At 39.2% G+C, this 20,245-nt stretch overlaps 1 long non-coding RNA gene across 1 annotated transcript in view; it reads right to left on the bottom strand.

Moving 5' to 3' along the window:
• Positions 1 to 20,245, bottom strand: part of LOC122178278 — a 55,190-nt gene that overhangs the window by 26,236 nt on the left and 8,709 nt on the right. The window contains exon 2 of the long non-coding RNA XR_006178266.1: positions 2,973 to 3,036. This is a non-coding gene — a long non-coding RNA (uncharacterized LOC122178278). The remainder of the gene's footprint in view (positions 1 to 2,972; positions 3,037 to 20,245) is intronic.

Genomic DNA, 20,245 nt, shown 5'->3' with positions numbered 1-20,245 from the left:
CACCACAGAAGTGAATGCTTATGACTTTCGCATCATCATCCCCAAAATAATCAGCCAAGAGGGATAATTACCAGGTTTATCTTAAGTATGTATACATGCAAATGTAGACCAGGACCAAATCAAAGGAACAGATCTAAGCCTACATTGCAAACGAGAGATGGGTTCAATCTTTTACTTGATAGACAAACATAAGTTCTAGATGAGATCACACTCTAAATTTGAGTCCCAAGATTTCTGACAGTAGTATCTGTATTAAAAACATGAATTGAGTGGGTTATGGAGCAGTGATAAGATCAAATTCTACAACTCTAAAACTGTTAATAAAAAAATCTTCAAATATTAGACATAAAATTGAGCTCAGAGTTCCACTTACACACAGGAAGACTTTTGTGCAGAGAATACCAAGACCAAAAAATAAATTACACTTAATTGTGTTTATCATTACTTATTTGAAACACACACCCTTTCTATAAAGATAATTTTTGTTTCCCATTTCCTACTTTCTCAATTAGAAATAGCCATTAAAAAAAAAAAAGTCTCACTACAGTGTTCCCATCAGCACTCATTTCTTTCTTAGTATAGTTGCAATCAATATCAAAATATTCCTGTACACTCAGCAACAGATTTAGGGACTCAGAACAGCAGTAGGTGGCCACATGCAACTACTAAAAATGTCACTCTGTTAGCTAATGTTTGATAGCAAGTACTGAGTTTCACAGCAGGAATAATTATATGTTCTAAGAACAGTACAAAAATGATTGAAAAATTCCTTTAGCTTAGGTAAATTTTCAGGAGACGTTTCAAAAGCAAAAGAAATGAGGACAGAAAAATCAGAAAAATAACTCATAAAATAGTCTTAAGACTAAGACTAAAAAAAAAATCTTACCAGAGGGACTGAGGGAACCATCTAAAACAGCTTTTGGTATCAAGGCCTGGAAGAATGCAAAGAGTTTCTGTGTAGAATGCAGAAGACTTACTGTAGCCATGGCAGGGAGCCAAAGAAGTTATCACCAGGCAAGAATGACCTCAATACATTTCTGAGTGGGTGTTTTTTGCAGAATTTAGACAATTCTGATTCAGGACTTAATCTATTCTGTGTATCTCCACTTATTTTGTCTGTGCTATTACCAGTGAGAAACAGAAAGTTCCAGAGGTGCCACAAGAAGAGGAGAAGGAGCTTAGCAAAGAAGTGGGTGCCTACAAAGAGCCCAAGAAAAGAGACCACTGAGAGAAGAAAGCAACTGACACTCCAGTCCCTATAGTAAAGAAAATAAACTTTCCATGGATTGGAGAAGACTGTCCACAATTTTCTGCTACCCAGGAAGCTACTGAGCTTCTGGAAAGGAAGAAGGAAATAAGAATCCAACTGCAATGACAGAGAGGCAAAAGGAAAATTAAGTATGTACATTTGTTTCTATTCCATCTCTAGTCATCTTCAGCTTTCATTATTTGAACAACAACAATAAAGTAACTATTCTAATTCATATTCTGATCATCTCACTTGCCTTCAGTTTAAAAAGAAAATGTAGCCTTTTCAGAACTCACTAGAAGAAAGAGTTTTAAGCAGATCCACCTCAAAGTTCTGGAAAATTCAAGGTCAATTTCTCCACTTTCACCAAACAAGAACTACCAGAAGACTGTGGGAATATTAGCTCCTTGCTAGTTGTTGGGCTGCACAACCTCATGGGTATTATCACCTGCTCTCCCAGCCATTCAAATCAGGTTGGTACCCAGTTAAATGGTGGTTAGAAAATATGAGTGGGAGGGTAAAATGTACTGTAACTGTATAGGATTTCTATTAGGGCAAAATGTCCTAGGCAAATACACTTTCCTGTCCTATCACTCTAAATAAGGGGGAAAAAAAAAAAAGAAAAAGAAAAAAAAAAAGCTATTTCTGTCACTTTCATAGTCAGCAACACTATGAGTAGCTGTAGCAGCATCTTCTGGAAGGAAAGAAATTAGATAAAATGGAGAAATGGAGCCAGCAAGAGTGAAAGTTTAGAATTATACAGTGGTTAACTTTATTTAATCAATTGCCTTACCAGGCTAAGGGGAATTGGCATGTGGCCTACACTGCAGAGGCTGCAGTGGCAAGCATCCAATTATATATATCTGGCATCTAAGTTTTTCTCCTCTCTTCTCATCCTGCAGCTAGATTTGTAATAGAAAGTTATCCCTGTCTTTCTCATCTCACATCAAGTACAGGTAAGGGATGGGGGCTGCCACACAGTAAGTGAGCTGGTACTGCTTCAAGCTGCACCGGGGGAGATTTAGGCTGGACATTAGGAAATACTACTTTTCTGAAAGAGTGGTCAGGCACTGGAATGGGCTGCCCAGGGAGGTGGTGGAGTCACCGACCCTGGAGGTGTTCAAGGAGTGTTTGGATGTTGTGGTGAGGGACATGGTTCAGTGAGAACTATTGGTGATAGGTGGATGGTTGGACTGAATGATCTTGAAGGTCTTTTCCAACCTTGGTGATTCTGTGATTCTGCCTTGAGAGCTTAGGAGGAAATGCCTTTTGAAAATACTTGACTTCTAGATGAAGGCTAACATTTCTCTGCAGTTAACATCATTACAAATCAGTGTTATTTAAGAGAAGAAAACATAAGTAAACAGCTCCAAATTACACTTCTAATGACTACATTATAAACCAAAAGAAAGAAAAAAAGATGCGAGGAAACTGGAAAGAGAACAGATGTAACTGGTGCCAACTATGACAGTGAGCTCCTATGCCTGTAAAATAGGTAAAATCAAAACAGGCTGATGGTCTCACATTACCCTCAGTTCTCCTCAATGCCTTCTGTTGCTGCTTCAGCAGGTTTTTTTAATGTACATATATAGAATAGTTGCTTAGCTAAGAGAAGACACAGAAGGGCATTATTCTCTAATCATGGCACCCATGATGGCTGTGTCACTTGCTCTTTGCAAGTAGCATTTCAACAAAGCCCCACATGCAATCAAGTCCCACATACCAGTCTCTGCTCTTGTCACAAGCGCACAGGCCAAGCATCAGCTCTGACTGGCTTCTGGCAGAGCCTACACAAAAAAAAAGCACAAGAATGCTATTAAAAGACACATGTATTATTCAGTGTGACGCTGCCCAAACATCACATGCTAAATTGAGCACAAGGAGCACAGGAAATGCACAGGTCAAGCAAGAGCATTTATATGGATTTTCATGTACAGAACCAAGAACTCTATCATTTAAATAATCTTGTATGTAAAGTGATAAAGTATTCAAGTAACATTTCATGTTCTTATGATTCTTGTCTAACCTGGTGACCCACTTAAAAAGGGTACTACGAACTGTCTCATTCACACCTCCCCCTTATTTTTTTCTTGTCGTGCCGTTACTTTTTACTTTATCTGTGCCCTAGAGTCACAAACACCATTAAGAGAAACAGAACAGACCACCCAGCTGAGATCTGATGGGAAGTCAAAGGGCCTGGATGCTCATTTTCAATAAACGGTCCAGAAAATATCAGCTGGGGGTTTACATTGTCCCCTTATAGCACAGTACATAACTATGCTAAAAGGGGAGAAGTAAGAAAATACACATATTCTTTGCTTGTAGACTATCACAGAGTTGTATTCTGGGGCCAATGAGCAGTTTCTCACCATACTGCTTTGCAATGTAGCGCAAGGAGAGAGCTTAGCATTTTTGCACCAACAGTCCTCTTCACTGGCAGCTGTGAAGACCACAATATGCACTAAGTAACACACTGTGGGAACATCCGGCAGCACTCCCACATCCAGCCTCAGTTTCAGTACTTCAGTTTGCTTTGAGTTTGAACAGTTTCACAAGTTTTGGAGTTAACAAATTCTTCACAAATCACATGTTGGTATTCTACAAGATCCAGTAAGGAACAAGAAAGGGAAAGAGCATAGCAATTAGCATGTTCAGCATCTGAAGTAGGAATCACAGAACCATAGGCGTTGGGAGGAACCACTGGAGATAAACCAGTTCAATCCCCTGCTAGAAGTCCAAACACAAACCTCACTTTGGCACTCATACTGATCTACAAGAAATGTAGTACTTATGCACAAGAAGCCCCTTCCAAAAATTGCTTGCAAAGTAACACATTTTTAAATTAAACATTTTTAAAGGACTTCTCCATAGTCCTTTAACTCCATGCCTTCTTCAGCTTTGAATCTATTGAACTAAGCATCAGCATTCCTAAGCACTGTTCTCAATCTGTGTATTTTCCTTATCTATTTGTCTTCTTTGGCACCGCTGTGCCCTGGCCATCAGGCATCTATTGTAATCCAACTGTCTCCAGCAGAACAAAAACTGGTGAAACAGTTTCATTATTGCATTCCCTAAAGCTGCTGTTTTTGTGTCTGGTCTTCTACACATTTAGTTATATTAACACTGTGTTATGAAATACACCAGATGGACAGTGCTGGAAAAATCCCATCTTGTTTTCAATAATACATGCCTTAGGTCATCACCTCACTTTTCTGTATCGAGAAACATTATTACATTTCTTAGAAGAGGTCTAAGGGTTGTAGCATGTGGATTTTCCCCCATGTTCTGCAAGCAGACAAATACAGCAGACCACAAAATGGTTTCTAAAATAAAGGTATTTCATACTGCAAGCTATTACCAGTGGGATAAAGAAATCTGCTGTAAAGAAGTCAAATTTATAGGTTTCTTGAGACCTGCACTCAGTAGCTCTCATTTCACAACTGTTTAGACTGATATTTCTTGCATTTAGTATTTGTCAAAAGATAGAAAGGTTTGTCTTGTTCTTCGTTGTTTGCTTGTTTGTTTTTTTAATAGAAAAGGCATCAGTTTTAAGATAAAACTATGAAAGTGTCTTGCTAATTTTCATTCTCTGAATCTTGGAAGAGAGACTTTCAGGAGCAAAGGATTAGCTACGTTCACAATTAAAATGAAAGCCATCTCCACTTCTGTAGATGAAATTCCCTTTAACCACTGTTCTGTCCACTCTATGCCTTTTGACACCAGTGTTATTTTATTAGGTGTTTTTTGTTTGAGTTTAGTTTGGTTTTGTTGTTTTTTTGTTTTTTGGGGGTTTTTTTTTTTTGAGGCTGAGTTTACATTCATGAAGCAGTGAAATAGGTCTGATGTTTGGCTGACATGATTCTAGTGTTTTTTCCCAGTGGAGAAAAATAAGGATGGTAAAGTGACAGTACAGGTTAAAAAAAAAAAAAAAATTAAAGTCAGTTACTGAAAACTGCATTTCTCTCAGGATTTCTTGAACTGGGCACAGAAGTCTCTTTTCTAACCCACAAACTAAAATATAGTATTCTCTGTTTAATAGTGCCCTCTAGTGAAAGAAAGGGAATATTCCAACAGAAGAGGTTAAAAACGGTGTGGCAGAATGTCTTTAAACTATTTGGGTTGATTTGTTAATGCTCTTTGCCCACTAAGGGACTTTGGCATTAATATATGCCTCTGCTTCGTTTTAGATAACAACAACCTTTATCACAGCAGTTGCTCCTGAAATGCTGTCAACAAAAACAAAACAAAACAAAACAAAAAAAGGAATTTGAGTGTAGGGCACAGCATTGTAAGGCAGGTTCACCAGAGTGGGATCAGAGGAGCATCTTGCAGCTGAATACATTTGTTAAAATCTAAGGCTAGTATCTCTATCACAGTAATTAAGCATTTCTCATGCTGTCAGAGAGGGTAAACGCTGACAGTGTATTATTGTACCCTTAATTCTTACGTTTTTCCTTAAGCAACATTTTGGCCTAAAGAAACATGGGCAACTTATATACTTCACAGGCAGTACTGTAATTTAAACAATGCTTGTTCTAAAGCCTAACAAAAGTCTATGTTTAATCTACCATTTGATAACATTATAACATAGTGACACCAGCTAATTGTTGCATTTAAACTGTCCTGAGAAGAGTAAACTAACACACCAAAAATTACTGCAGATTATTACATGAAGTGCATTCATTTTGCTTTGCTGAAGTAGCCATAGTGGGAAGCCCAGCCACTGATTTTTTTGTCTGTTTCTGCATCCTCTTATAATTCAAGTCCACAGAGTGCATAGAAATAAAAATTGAGAGTCATTCTAAAGCAGCACTTTTCAAGACAGTGTTTTCAAGCAAAGCAAGCTGCAGAAACCAAAGCTAATTAAAATGTGACTTCTCAAATACTCTCCTCCTTCCGAATAATTTGAGCTGCTCTGACATACACATTTCTTACTGCTAATTCACTTCCAGCAGTGGCACTGAAATAAACTTTATCCTAAAATGTACCTGAAAGAGTCATTCCCATTTTAATCAGTGACTAGCTAGCTGACATTTTAGACATTTAATACTAGAACAGCAGAAGATAATTCTCAGGAGAGAAACAAGGAAAAAGGAAAAGACATTAACATAAGGCACTTGCAAGTACCTTTGCAGCGAAACACACGCTAAGGGTAACACAGATTGGGCGGTCGTAGAAATGGCGGCCCCCCCGCCGACTGGGCTGAGCCGCAGCAGCGCCCCCTGCCGCCCTCCACAGGCACACCGGCACCCGGCGCCCCGTGGCGCGGTACTGGGGGCGGGACTGCTGTGGGAAGCGCCGCGCCTAAGCCGTAGCCAAGTGAGAGGCTGCCCTGCTCCTCCGCTCACCTCTGCAGTGCAGTAGTGAGACACAACTCTTATCTCCAGGGCTTCTTATACTCTGTGGCAGACCTTTCCATACCCTGGGGAGACAGGGAGGGGAAGACCCCACAGCCCTCTGTTCAGTCTACCACATGACTAACTTCTTCACAGAGAGCGTTGCAGGAATGCAAGAAACACAAATCTGGCCAAGTATTTTCTATACCAAAGCAGCTTTTAATGTTTTGGGGCTGTCCTTAAGGTTTCACAACACTTTTCACCTGTTCCCTCCCTTTCTGCAAGTCAAGTTTATGGTCCACATCAGACCTTCTGCCTTCTTTGCCTTCATAATATCATCTTCACATATCTACAGATGATAGCTTTCCCTGCTCAAAGCAGCCACTTTATAAAATTCAGTCCCTGATCCAGTTTTGCTGTGTGTTTCTCATACCTGAGATAGACAGGCTGGTCCTGAGGAGTCATTCTAAGTCTCTGTGTCTCTGTCCCTTCATGAGTTCAGCTTCATTTCCAAGAATATACTGTCTCATGCAGAACGTACAGATAACACTGAATTGTTTTCTTTTCAACAGCCTACTTGTGTTAACAGACAGGAAACTATGGAAAAATAGCTTAAAATTTTTTGAAACCTAAGTCCCGAAACAAGTCAAAGTTCAGAATTTGGTACTGACATACCATGTTTGTTTTTTGTTTTGTTTTGCTTTATCTAAGACTTCCCTAAATTACTGAGCAGCCTGTGGATGCTATGTGCATACATTCCATCTTGATGCACACTTTTCAAACAGCCAGGCTGAATTTTACTGTAACTCATCCATATACTAAGCACAGCCTCCCATCCGAATGAAGTTCATTTGAATAACAAAGCAGGTAATGGTCAGAGGAACTGGAAGAAGTCAAACAGAAGTCCTCTACATCTCAAAGGAAATCCAGTAACTGACACAGCAGATTGTTAGCAGCATCACAACCCAGTTTTCTGCTAGGTGGATATGCACTTATCAACAGACATGGTGCAGAACAAGACACCTTCCATTCCCATACATACCGACCCCGTGTGACTTAGCGCTCATTCTTGCTTGCGTTTTGTAAGTGCTAATAATACCGTCCATATGTGGTACAAAGATGAGATTCATAACATCTAGGAATTGATGCTATTTCCATTTGAAATGTAGTTGCACAATAAAGGATTCAAGATTAATCTGCTTGAAATGCTGGAGATGTTAAGCGACAAGAAGCTAGGAACAGTGATTTAGAAATGGCAGCTCAATTATGTAGCTTGGAGAAAAACAAACAGAGACTGAAATTGAAACTGAAATGCTTGTAATTCATCCTATTTTTGACCAAAATTTGGATAACATTCATTTAATGATGAATGGCCAGACTCAGAAGCAACAGTCTAAAGAGCTGTTTGAAGGCAGTTAACAAATGAGATGAATACAGAATCTCTGTGCTTCAGAGACTTCAGAAGTGTTTCAGGAGGGAGAGAGCAGAGGAAGAACGCTCTGTGAGACTTTCTTTACGTGGCTTTGGCCAAATGAGCAAGTCCAGAGGATAGCATAAAGCAGGCTAGATGAGATTTAATTTCATAAAATTCATAAAATGAGTCAGAAGGGACCCACAGGGAACCCCACAGGGGTTGGAGTCCAACGCAGCTCCACGCCGTTCCCTCGGGCCCTGTCGCTGTCACACAGAGCAGAGCTCAGCGCTGCCCCTCCGCTCCCTGTGAGGAGCTGCAGCCACCGTCAGGCCTCCCCTCAGCTCCTCTGCTCTGCACTGAGCAAACACAGGGCCTCAGCGCTCCTTAGACCTTGTCCTCCAGACCCTTCAACATCTTTGTTGCCCTCCTTTGGATGCTCTCTAATAGTTTAATGTTCTTCTTGTATTGTTGTCCCCATATTTGCACCCAGTGCTCAAGGTGAGGCCACACCAGCACAGAGCAGAGAAGGTCCTCCGGTCATGGTGCTGCTGAAGTGCTTCAGAGTGGACAAGATGGCATAGCAGAACAAAGTGTTTGTGAATATGTGGAGATTATCATAGTCATAAGATGTGGGTGTGAAGAATGTTACAAAGGAGAGACCTAGCAAGAATAGAGCAGCAGAGAGGGAAGTGCTGCACATTACTTGTAACATTGGAGCCTTCTTGGACATCAGCACCCAAGTTTTCAAACCTGCCCATCCTTTTTATTCTGCTTCAGTGCAGGTCACCCGTGCAGCCTAAGCATATTTGAGTAGAACACTACAATGCACTTTCCCATAAAGACACACACATTCACCACAAACAGGATTGTGCCATCTCCTACCCTATGTCTTACCACCTCCACGTAAACTGTAAGTGGACACTGTCCTACTGAATGGATGCCTTTCCTCAAGCTCCTAAACTTCTCATAATCTGTTCTTTCTAAACAGTAAAAGTATGAGATAGCAGACTATAGTCAGAATTACTGTCAGCAAGTATGCAGAAATCCTGGGGGCTTTTGAGATTTTTTTCCTGTTTCATTTTAACCATATGCTTTTTAGTCTATGTGTTTGAATTGCTTAATGGGATAAAGGAGGTTGAGATTTTTAAACCTATGCCAGAGGTTTCTCTTCAGTCATCATAAGCTAAAACCTTCCTAAATTTTCATTAATTAAATTTCTTATGTATTGATGCAGCCACAAGAAACACACTTCATTCATCTACAGCTTCTCTTTTGAGATATGTCCACAGCCAACATGCATTAAGCCTGAAGGACAGAGTGTCAGGACAAAATCCAGTGGGTGCAAACTGGAACACATCAAGAAGAACTTCTTTACCATACAGGTGATGAAGCACTGGCCCAGGCTACCCAGAGAGACTGTAAATCTTCAGTCTTGTATCTTGTAAATCTTCAGAAGCTGCCTGGAAGTGATCCTAGGCACCCTGTTCTGGGTGTCCGTGCTTGAACTGAAGGTGGGAACAGTTGTCCTCAAGAGGTCCCTTTGAACCTCAGCCATGCTATGATTCTGTATATGAAGATACCTCACTAAAAAACATCCAGTAGGCTATTTCTCCATTAACCTTATAATCCTCATAAGCAACTGAAAGCAGCATCAACAGCATCCAAACATACAAAAAAAAAAAAAAAAAAAAAAAAAAAAAAAAAGCAGCCATTGAATTCTATTATTGTAGCATTTTATAACTACTCTTACTGATGTAAGTCACTTCACTACCCTTAGTGAAGTGGTATATAGTCTAATCTTGTGCATTTTATCCCATTTACAAACAAGTCAGTCAACTTCTCAGTAAAACTTTACCTACCTAAATGCTACAGAGGATGGTATTTTTCCTTCTTTCAAGGTAGCTTAGAATAGTAACAATATTCGAACACAACAAATTACAGTGCCTCAGAGCAACAGGAAGAAGTACTTCAGCAGTTTGATTTAAGGAGCTGCCTACAAATGGGAACAAAATAATGACTAACTGTGGTATTTCTAATACATCTATTTACCTTGACACGACAGCAAATATAGATGTTCCTCATTTCACAGATGGAGAAGCTGTAGCACTGAAAATACCATTAATGATGTGTGATCAGTGAGTCAGAGTAAATGAAAGGAAAGAAAAGACAGATTCAAACGCATAGAAAAATCTGTGTGTTTGAAAAGGGTGAGTGAACAAAGAGCTGTAAAAAGTTTGGCTGAAACTTTTGGCTTATAGTCACTTTAATGGGTACTTAGCTATTTAGATGCTCAGGAGCGACACACTTCGATAAGTTTTGTACCTGCATTTTTAACTGACTAGAGACAAGCGATTCTGTTTTCCTTGAAATTTCTCATAAATTACCTTGTTTGGAAATAAATAGGCAACAAAAAGAAGAAAAAGAAAAGTTGTTGCAAAACAGGCAGAATACAAATACCTTGATATTGTATAACTTCTACAGAAACAGCTGTGCATGGTTCCCAGATAAATTCAGTGACAATGGTTTTAATCTTTGTTCCAGAATTTTTGGTTGTTATTTTTTGTTCGGTGTTGGGTGTGTTTGGGTTTTCTTTCATACATAACGTAACTTGCTAAAGCTGCAGACAGATTTTAGCTCTTGAAGTTCTACATGTGCTCCAGCAATAATGTGGATCTAGGACCTCTTTTTGTGCAGTTCTTGCTGCACTTCAGATAAAGTGTGCAGAATCAATGTCAGATCAGAACTCTGCCCACTCATACAGGTAGCAATATCTAGGCATCACTTTCTAGAGAATGAAATCAGACATGGAAAGTCATGGTGACATACTCAACAAGAAACAGATTGAAATCGTGATACATGAAATCAATAACAGAGGAAACTGTTGCCTTTTGGAGTCATTTTAGAAAGGAGGAAGCTGTAGGACTTAGGACAGGAGAGTAGAGAAATACAATGAAATACTTTTGCACTGTGGAGCTAAAAAAAAATGATCAGAAAATGCACACAATAAGTAAAGCCACATGGAAAACAGTTTTCACTTCCTGTGCAAATTTATAAGATTTTTCAGGTTACTTTGCTAAGTCATAATAGGCAGAATCTTGACAGTGCTCACAAATGTATTATAGGCCAAAAAATAAATAAATAAAGAGAGAGAGAGAGAGAGAGAGAGAAGACAGAGCTCAAACCACTCCTTTTCTGTTTCAATCATTTTGAAATGGCATGCTTTTAAAAGTAGATTAATTTTCTAAGTGAAAATGTAATTGGTCAAAAAAAAAAAAACTACATTTTTTTAACAATCATTTTTTCAGAAGGCTATTGCAAGTTGTCAAAAATCACACAATGAAATGCAATTAACCCTTTCCCACAAATAGGCTTCTTCTAGTCTGTTCTAGTGGTTGGCAACCCAGCACATAGCAGGGGGTTTGAAACTAGATGATCATTGTGGTCCTTTTCAGCCCAGGCCATTCTATGATTCTTAAATGTTTGGAGAAGCTCTGGCAATTTAGTAACGTCTTCCATACCTTAGACCCTATAGTATATTATATGTATGTACATTATCTTACATATATAAATATATTATATGAGCTATACGGAAACAGCAGAGCTATCTTTTTCCATGAGCATTCTCTCCTTTCCCTTTTAAACCAAATGTACTTATTTTCTGGTTGGTAGCACCAGTGTAAGATTTATTATAAGATGAACTGGTTCCATCTAGGACTCGGAAGATAGGGACCTTTTAACTGACATTTATCTTTATCCTCACTATTTTTCACATGTAAATAGTGAATCCCTGTCATTACCCTACAACTTTAATGTATTCCATCCATGGATAATGTTCTTGTAAAACAGTTTCATCAGTCTTTGTTCTTGTGTACCCCAAATAAATAAAATTTAGAGGGAAAACTTGGACTACTTATTAAACATCTCTCCATCTGTCTTAGTCTGTAATAATGCAATTTGTACAACAAGAAAAACATATTTATCTTCATTGAAACTGTCATCAGTGAGGAGCAGAAAATAACTGATATGCAATTTACAATAAAATAATCAAGGTGGTTGATCAGGACATATACCTATCCTTTAGTGGAATTAATAAAAACAAATAAACAGAGCAACCTAATAATAAATTGGTAGCTGGTGCAAATAACTCCTTGTTAAATTTTAAATCTATACAAAAAGACCGGGAACTGTAAGCAAAATTGTATTAGCAATTCAATCTCCAGTGACAAAGCACAGCCCAGCTGTCTACAAGGGTTGGAAAGGATTTCAATTTGCTTTGTCTGATTTTATGCAGAGGATATCATAGCACGAAGCATGACCTTTCGCGGGATAGCCAGAAGTGGTCAACAGTTTAACAGATTTATTATTCTGATATTTATGAGCAGTGGGCAGTCTGAGAGCATAGTAGCAACATGGCAATTCAAAGGTAGTGGGGTAGGGAATCAATTAGTAAGGAGGACAGAAAAGGAATCAGACTTCTCATCTATATCTTGCCTATTTGTGGCCTAACTCTAGATTGGTGATTCATTTAACTTGTAACTTCCTCAATATTTCTCTACCAAACAGTTAGGGACAAGGACTAATAAAATACTGCTATGTAGTATATGACAGAAAGTAGTACTGCTGTTTAGTCCATAGTCCTTTGCTGCAGTGCATGATGTAATAAGCTTTTTGACTGAAGACATCTCACAAATCTACCTGTTCTGCACAGTGTGTCATGAGCTGAAGGCAGTAATAGAAAATCAGAAAAACATCTGTAACATGTCACAAGGGTTTCCTTAGGATTTAAGTAATACCCTCCTGTCACCCAGGAGAGCATAAACCACATTCAATCACTGACCTTCTCACCTAAGGGAAACTTCCTCTTGCCCTCAGATCTAATGAATACTTTAATCCTGATTCTGCAAATGCTGTATGTCAGCCTGGCACTTCCCAATTTCTTACTTTGTAACCACATCAGAAAACTGAGTTGTATTCCAGGCAAAAGGTGAGGAGCTGCCTCCATGCCCCACCAGCAGTGCCTTAATATACCTCATCACTGCGGCACACGAGGAATGCAAAAAAACATCAACACAACGTCCTTCCAAATATCTAAAAATTGCAGTTCACCTGCCGCATCCTATGATCACGTTGCTCTTTTCTGCAGCTGCCTTGGATGGTGACTCATTGCTATTGTATGCTCATACAAGACTTTCAGGTGCCTTTTCACCACCTCTTACCCCCAGGGTCTTTAGTTTGCTGCTGAAGTTTTCATTATTAATCTCTAAAAGCATGGCTTTGAACAGTGTGCTATCCTCTTTCCATCCCTTTTCATAACATTATGCTGTCTCTGTTTTTATTGCTGTAGGGCAGAAGTGCATCTGTCTCTTTCTACCAATGAAACCATCCTTTGGACTGCCAAGAGCAGCTCATATTGTTGTTTCTTCAATATTCACAAGTACTCCATTTTTCTTACTGCAGGATGATCATGGGCTTTCACTTAGTCAAACCTGTAGGTCCCTGCACACAAATAGCAGTAAATGGAGAGGGAGTAGAAACAAGAAACACTGTTATAGCAGCCATGGGACCATCAGTTATCTTTTCATAAAATATTTACTCCCCTGTCTATCCTTCATTAATTTTCCTGAAGCTAAACAAGCAGTGTACTTCAGCCAAGAGTGAAGGGGTTAAAGTCATCTGCAGTAATTTTCTTTCACTGCATGGTCTGTTGCCATCTTGTGGCTGATTTACCTGTGCTCTACTGAAAACGTGAATGAAATCAGCGTATCAGTCTTGGTTTTATCTTTTGTAAGCAAAACTGTTTAAGGTATGTGAGAAAGTTCAAGCAAAACTGGAGGATTTTTAACGGAGTTTTCTGAAACTTCATTCTGGCTTAGTAATATTCTATCAAACTTCCTCCTTTGTGTGCATTTTTTTTTTCTTAACTGTAACCCACATACTGATTGCCTAAAAAACATCATTCTTCCTCATTTTTTTTCTGTCATGTTTAGTGAAAAATGATTACATGACATTTTTTTTTTGGATAGAGAATCTTATTTTAACCTTTTAATGTACTTTGCATTTTTTTCTGAAAAGAAAAACTCTCCTAACTCTCCTAAGAATCTATTAATTTGTTGAAGTTAACTGAGCAGGAATTTAGATGTGATCAATGGATAAATTAATAAACTATAGAGGCACCACGAATCTGTGATGAGATAGCCATATTGCAGCAGAACATTTTTATGTTTACATGACCCATTTGATAGGATATTTTCTTTCTTAGATTTATCTGCAGGGTACACATGCATAGTAAGCATCTGCACAAAAAAGTACTTCACAATCTGTAGATTTAAAGATTAATTACAGTGATGTGTCCTTTGGCTTATTATTAACATCACTTAGTCAGCTATGGCATCACCCATACAGAACTAAACCTAACTGTCATTACTTTGATTTAGGAAGAGATCGCTTACTCAGTGATATGCACGAGTCCAAGACCTGTTTTCTTGAACAGGAGCAGACTTGGATAGGCATTTAAATGCCTTCCTGGATGAAAGCCTGTAAGGAGATCTCTGCTGATTATGAAACTGTTCTACTTTGGTGACAGTGAGAAGAATAAAACACAAAGTGACTCTAAGTGATTTCATCGTTGCTTTGATCTTGTTCTCTTTCATAAACATATAAATCAGATGTAACAAAATCAAGAGAAAATCAATGGCAGTAAATGAAGTTACACTGTTAGGAGATAGACTTAATGACAAGAGAAATCACTCCCAGTTACTACCTAACAATCTCCCTTAGGAAAACTGCATTTTATGGCTCTTCACGATCATGCTCATATTGCCCAATTTTGAATGCTTAACATTTAAGAAAACAAAGCTGAAGGAAGTTGGTACTATAAACCAGGGCAGATGTCAGTGATGGGATACAGCCTGTGATATGGTGATAGGATTATAAGAAAGCAGAAACAAGCATCTCCTTATTTTGTAGGAATTAATGATGGAATTTACCCTACCAAACAACTCCTCCTCCCCTCCTACACTCACACACACAGTTAATACCAAAGACTGAAACACATTATAGGAATGAATCAGTGAGGAACAAGGACCACGTCTAGAGCAAACAGGATTTTCTAGTCTTGCCCATCTCTAAATGAAGTCTGTTTGTGACCTTGTTTGTGACACCTCCACCTAACCTGCTGCTTCTGGAGGTGGCTGAAGCTATTCCCCTGTAAGGAAGTTCCACACAGTTGCACACCTTCAGCATTTGTGTGGGAATATCACATCATAATATCATGTATGCACTGGGAGCTAAAGTGTTCTGGGTGCTCAAGTTCTGGGTACCTGTCCAGAAGAGAAGAACTTCATGCCCCAAGGGGCTTTGTGGTCAGAGAGGAGATACAACCCCTGGCAAGGTCACCTGATGCATCCTTGTTCATCAGGCTCTCCTTCCTGCTGCTCAAACAGACTGCACATCTCACCTTAGTGTTATGGTGAAGCCTATCCACCTTTTGCACACTCTCTCATTGTATTTGATTTATTCAATATTCAATTCTAATTATATTGTATTGTAGTGTATTATCTTGCATTCCGATACCGTATTTAGTAAATTAGTTTGTTTCTCCTCAGATCATTGCCATTGTTTTTAATTATTTTGGGGTCCCTTGTTTCCCTTTTCTGGAGGTGCAGATTTTGCAAAATCTCCCCACCCCGCTGGTCACAGAACTGGGCCGAACCAGCCCATAAACTGTTCACATAGGGACATGGCCATATGATGTTTGCAGGCTTCCAGATAGTAAAAATGAACAATCCACAGAGCAGAATATGACTCTAACACAAACTACTCTTTCCTATTGCTACCCATTGACACCACTATGCTCTTCCTGGAGCAGCTCGTCTGCAGTCTTGCAGCTGCAGCACACAAAGCTCACTCTAAGCAAAACACTCATCCAGAAAAACACTGCTGATCTTCACAGGAAGCAGAGATAAAGCAGAGATTAATCACTTCCTTTTTATAGTCCTCTGTACGCCATTTTGCTTTCACGTAAATTGGGGCAGAGAAATAGTCACAACTTTTATTTGCTGGGAAGCATAGAAAAACTGTGAAACATTTCCAGCTCTGGTTTTTCATTCAGCTCAAAGCAATCTAAGAAATCCCAGGCCTCCTATCTCATTGCCTCTCCTCCATCTCCGTTGTGCTACCAGAAGTGTTCACACTCTGAGTTCTATCAGGCAACTGATCTGCCTGAAAAATAACCTGGCAAAATGCACTGTCTATTTTCAGCCGCATCAGGCACTTGATGCTGTTCCCTGCTCATCCCTGTGAGCTGTAGAAGAAACAGAAGAGGTAACAACAGAGTGAGCAGCCATGGGAAATGTGAGTGGGTGGCAGACAGAAGCTGTTTTCTTTCATGCAGGAGTACCTGAAATATACATCAAATTTCAGCTGTCGACTCGTTCCATTTTCAGAAAGTGTTAAGCATCCTGAAACCTTTATCTTGGAGAGCTTAGCCCAATTAGGACATGTTTATAATGCATGTTTATATTGCATATTGGGGCAATACAGTGACAGATTTGCTCAAACAAGGAATTCAAAAGTGCCATGACACTTGTCTCCCATGGATATGAACATCTGTTCTGAAGTGTAACCGTACTCTCATAATTATTCCAAGGGGAATAACTGCATTTCCTGAATAGAGCAAATCCAGGTCCTTCTGTGCTAAGAACACACATCCTGTAGGATTGTCAGCTTTCCCTAAGTACACAGTTAATTCAGCCAATAACTGTAGCAGACACTTCTATGCCCACACAGGGAGTTTTGTTACATATGACTTGCCATTGCATTTATTTTTCAGTGATTTAAATGAGGAGAGGGGGAGGTAAAGCAGCTCACTGGACTCAACAAACCATCCTGTATTCCAGGTGCACCTGTGATGATTACTGCCAGAAAACAGGCAGCAGGAGGAGGCCCTTTTATATTCAGCTAATAGAAAGACCCTGGTCTAAGGGTGAAGAAGATAGTCTAGATTTGAAAACAAGGAGCTGAGTTTTACTTCATCTTTTCTTCAACTAAAATGTACCATCTGAACAAATCTATAAGCTGGATCAGCCTTTAAGTTGAACAGGGTTTGACTGAGAGCCTGCAGTTATGTCCAGTTTAGTGAAGAGATGTACTGGGAGGCAGTATGTATTCAGGGTTCTGGAACAAGATGACTCCACATGGCATTCCTGAAAAGCTGATAGACACAGGCAGTAGCTGCAGAACTGGCTCTGGTTCAGCAGTACTGTCAGTGCTCCCATTCTTGGTGTAGTTTGGCTGCAAATGCCCAGAGGACTGTTCTTGTTCCACTCCTGCTTTTCTGCTTTGTATTTTGACCAAACATTCTTTCTGGGTAACTGCAGGTGGGAAGGTTTCCCCTATTTTCTCCAGGAGCTGCAGGATACTCAGGCAGAAGCAGACACAGGAATTGCTATCAATGACAAAAGGCTCTGCTCAAAGGAAAAGGTGAATCTGAGGCACGTTTCCCTTAAGGATGTCTCATTGGATAGAATATATCTTAAAGTGAAGTTACTAATTTCTATCCAGAAATTCAAACATTATACACTAATCTGAAATGTATGAATGACTTTGTTTTTCATTGAATTAAAACCCTGAGCATTGTTTTTGGTTTTGTGCATGGATTTTGTTGTTGATGACGTTTGAAGAGGATGGAATTCTTTGGTTGTTTTCTTCTTTTTTACTTTAAGCCATATTATAGGAAAAGAAGGTATTGATTCAATCTAGCGGGTGGTAAAGCAGTTTACCAAGAGTGTAATCTCTTCCAGTCCAGTCACTTTTGGCTTTTGTATTATAAAAGTTTAAACAATTTGCTCTGTGACTGGCATTCAGTGAGAGAGAAACATGGAGTGCAATTAAATACTCTACCTTTTGGGAGGCATGTGAAAGAAGAAAAGTGATTTAGTAATGCTTTCTCTGTGGCAGGTATATGAACTTGAGCACCTTGGATATGTTCTTTAGAAGAAAGTGTTGTAAGTGTCTCTAGAAAATTGTCCCCACTAAATCACACAGGAGCAGCATGTAAACCACATGGACTAGGAGATGAAATATACAAGAAAAATAGTAAAAAAAAACATGTAAGTATGCAAGAGGCTTAATTCGAAATTAGTTTTTGAATGGTAACACTGCTGGAAAACAAGAAGGGGAGAACACAAACTGCTGTCTCTAGATCTTCATTACAAGTAGAAATTGTGGAAGACAGTCTTTTAGAATCGATATTAACAGGGAGCATCTGTGTTAACTGCACTGTTAAAATCATACAGACAAAAGTAATTTTGAATTACGAACATTTGTAACTGTGTGTTTTTATCTGAGACTAGCACTTTGCTGAAATACAGAAACTGATTTTAGGTGCATTAACCTGAGTAGATGAAGCACCTTAGTAAAGATAGCAAGGAATTCAGTGGGGTGTTTCCAAGTTTACTGAAATATTACTCCAGCCATGACAAGGAAACAATCCTAAAAGCAGCAGGAGATTTTAATGTATAAAGATCATTGAATCATGAAGACACCATGACAGCATCTGGGGATTTGCTCTGGAGTTTTTGGGCTTAAACTGAATTGCAGTTGAGACAACAGAAATGCAATTCTCAAGGCCAAAAGCAGCAAGAAAACAGTAAAACTATGTGTTGCTTCTAACAAAGTTCCCTGATATCCCCAAGGAAAAATTCATACTTTCTTGATGTGTACTGTGCTAATGCTATATCAATAAAACAGTTGCATAGCAAAAGCAATTTGCTTATGGTACGCTGGAAGGCAAGAACTGACAACATGCAAATCCCCACAAAGATTTTTTTCATTTAACTGTTGATGTGTGTCACTTTCATTTACTTTATATTCCATGTTCTTCACCCAACCAGTCCTGCTGAGATGGCGGATGGACTCAGCTCCTGCTCAGCTGGTCTGAGCAATGGCTCTGGTTGCAGGGGAGAAGTAAGACTCCATAAGCACCAGCCACAAAAGAAAAGGTGTAAACTTACCACTGAACAAGCTAAAGCTGTGCTACATGGTTTTGACTGCCATTCACTCTGAGCAGAATTCTACTAATCTGCAAATATTGCAAAATAAAATGGTAACTTTACAGTATTTGTATGCTTCTTGAAATGATGCTGCTTATGGAATTCCTTGTTTATCACATCCCACAGACTGCCAAGCCAAATCTGCCCTACTTTGAAATAAATCATAAATTCAAATTATTTCAATCCAGTCCTGAAAACCTTCCCAGGAATCTAATGGTCCAGGTGGCTGGCTGTGTCAATAGGAGAGACTTCAAAGATCTGAAGTTAGAACTGAGTGAGCAGAACAACAGGCACCAATTAACCCAGATAGACCCCATCCTTCCTCTGCCAAATGACAGTGGAGGGAGAGGGGGTGGAAGGGCAGCAAGTTGTTGCAGAAGGATTGTAATCATTGGAGACTGCAGATTTGATTCTGAATGTATCAGTGAATTTCGATTAAGCATCAGGATGCTTTTCCTCTCTCTTGCTCTTTTCTTCATTTTTCAGTACAGAAGAAACCCTTGGGTCCAGTACCAAACCCTAATGAAGACTGCCATCAATTCAATAAGCTCAGTATGACACTTTTTGAACGACTTTGTGCCCTTCATAATAATGCAGCCAGTAAGAACACTTCTCAGCTTCTTCATAATGTCATAACTATTACTATTCCCATTCCAATACAGCTGTTTGAAATTGTATGTCTGTTTTGTTTTAATGAAACAAAGTGATATTCTGAGTGCAGTAAGAAGTTAAGGCTTAATTCCAACTTTGTGTGCTAGTATAAGGCAAGGAAAAATCCATGGCTCTGTCACTGTGTAAAAAAAAATATAAACAAAGGAAGAATTAAGATGTTTAATTAATCATTTTCCTAAGTTGTCCTAATTATACCATTAGGAAGTAAACAACATTTGTGAAATAAGCAACTCAGGACACTGTAGCTGGATCTGCTACTTTTCTACCATCTCCTTCCACAGTTAGGAAGAACCTATAATTACGACTAAATTCCCTTTCATCTGCCATGGGTCCACGTCCTTGGTATCCTAAATAAAAAACTGCATTCCAGTCCTCAGATTTCTGGTGTTCCCTACAATAATTTTCAACAGACCAAACCACTAGGAAAGGAATGAGTCTGAGTCTGTTGCATTGATTTCAGCCTTTAACTGTCCAGAGATATACATAGTAACTGTGGGAGGGGAGAGGGAAGAAAAGTCAGCCT

This window comes from Lagopus leucura, unplaced genomic scaffold, assembly GCF_019238085.1.
Source record: "Lagopus leucura isolate 7727_CA_CO unplaced genomic scaffold, USGS_WTPT01 Super-Scaffold_100001, whole genome shotgun sequence".
NCBI classification, from domain to species: domain Eukaryota; kingdom Metazoa; phylum Chordata; class Aves; order Galliformes; family Phasianidae; genus Lagopus; species Lagopus leucura.
This window is presented reverse-complemented; position numbering and strand designations above follow the sequence as displayed.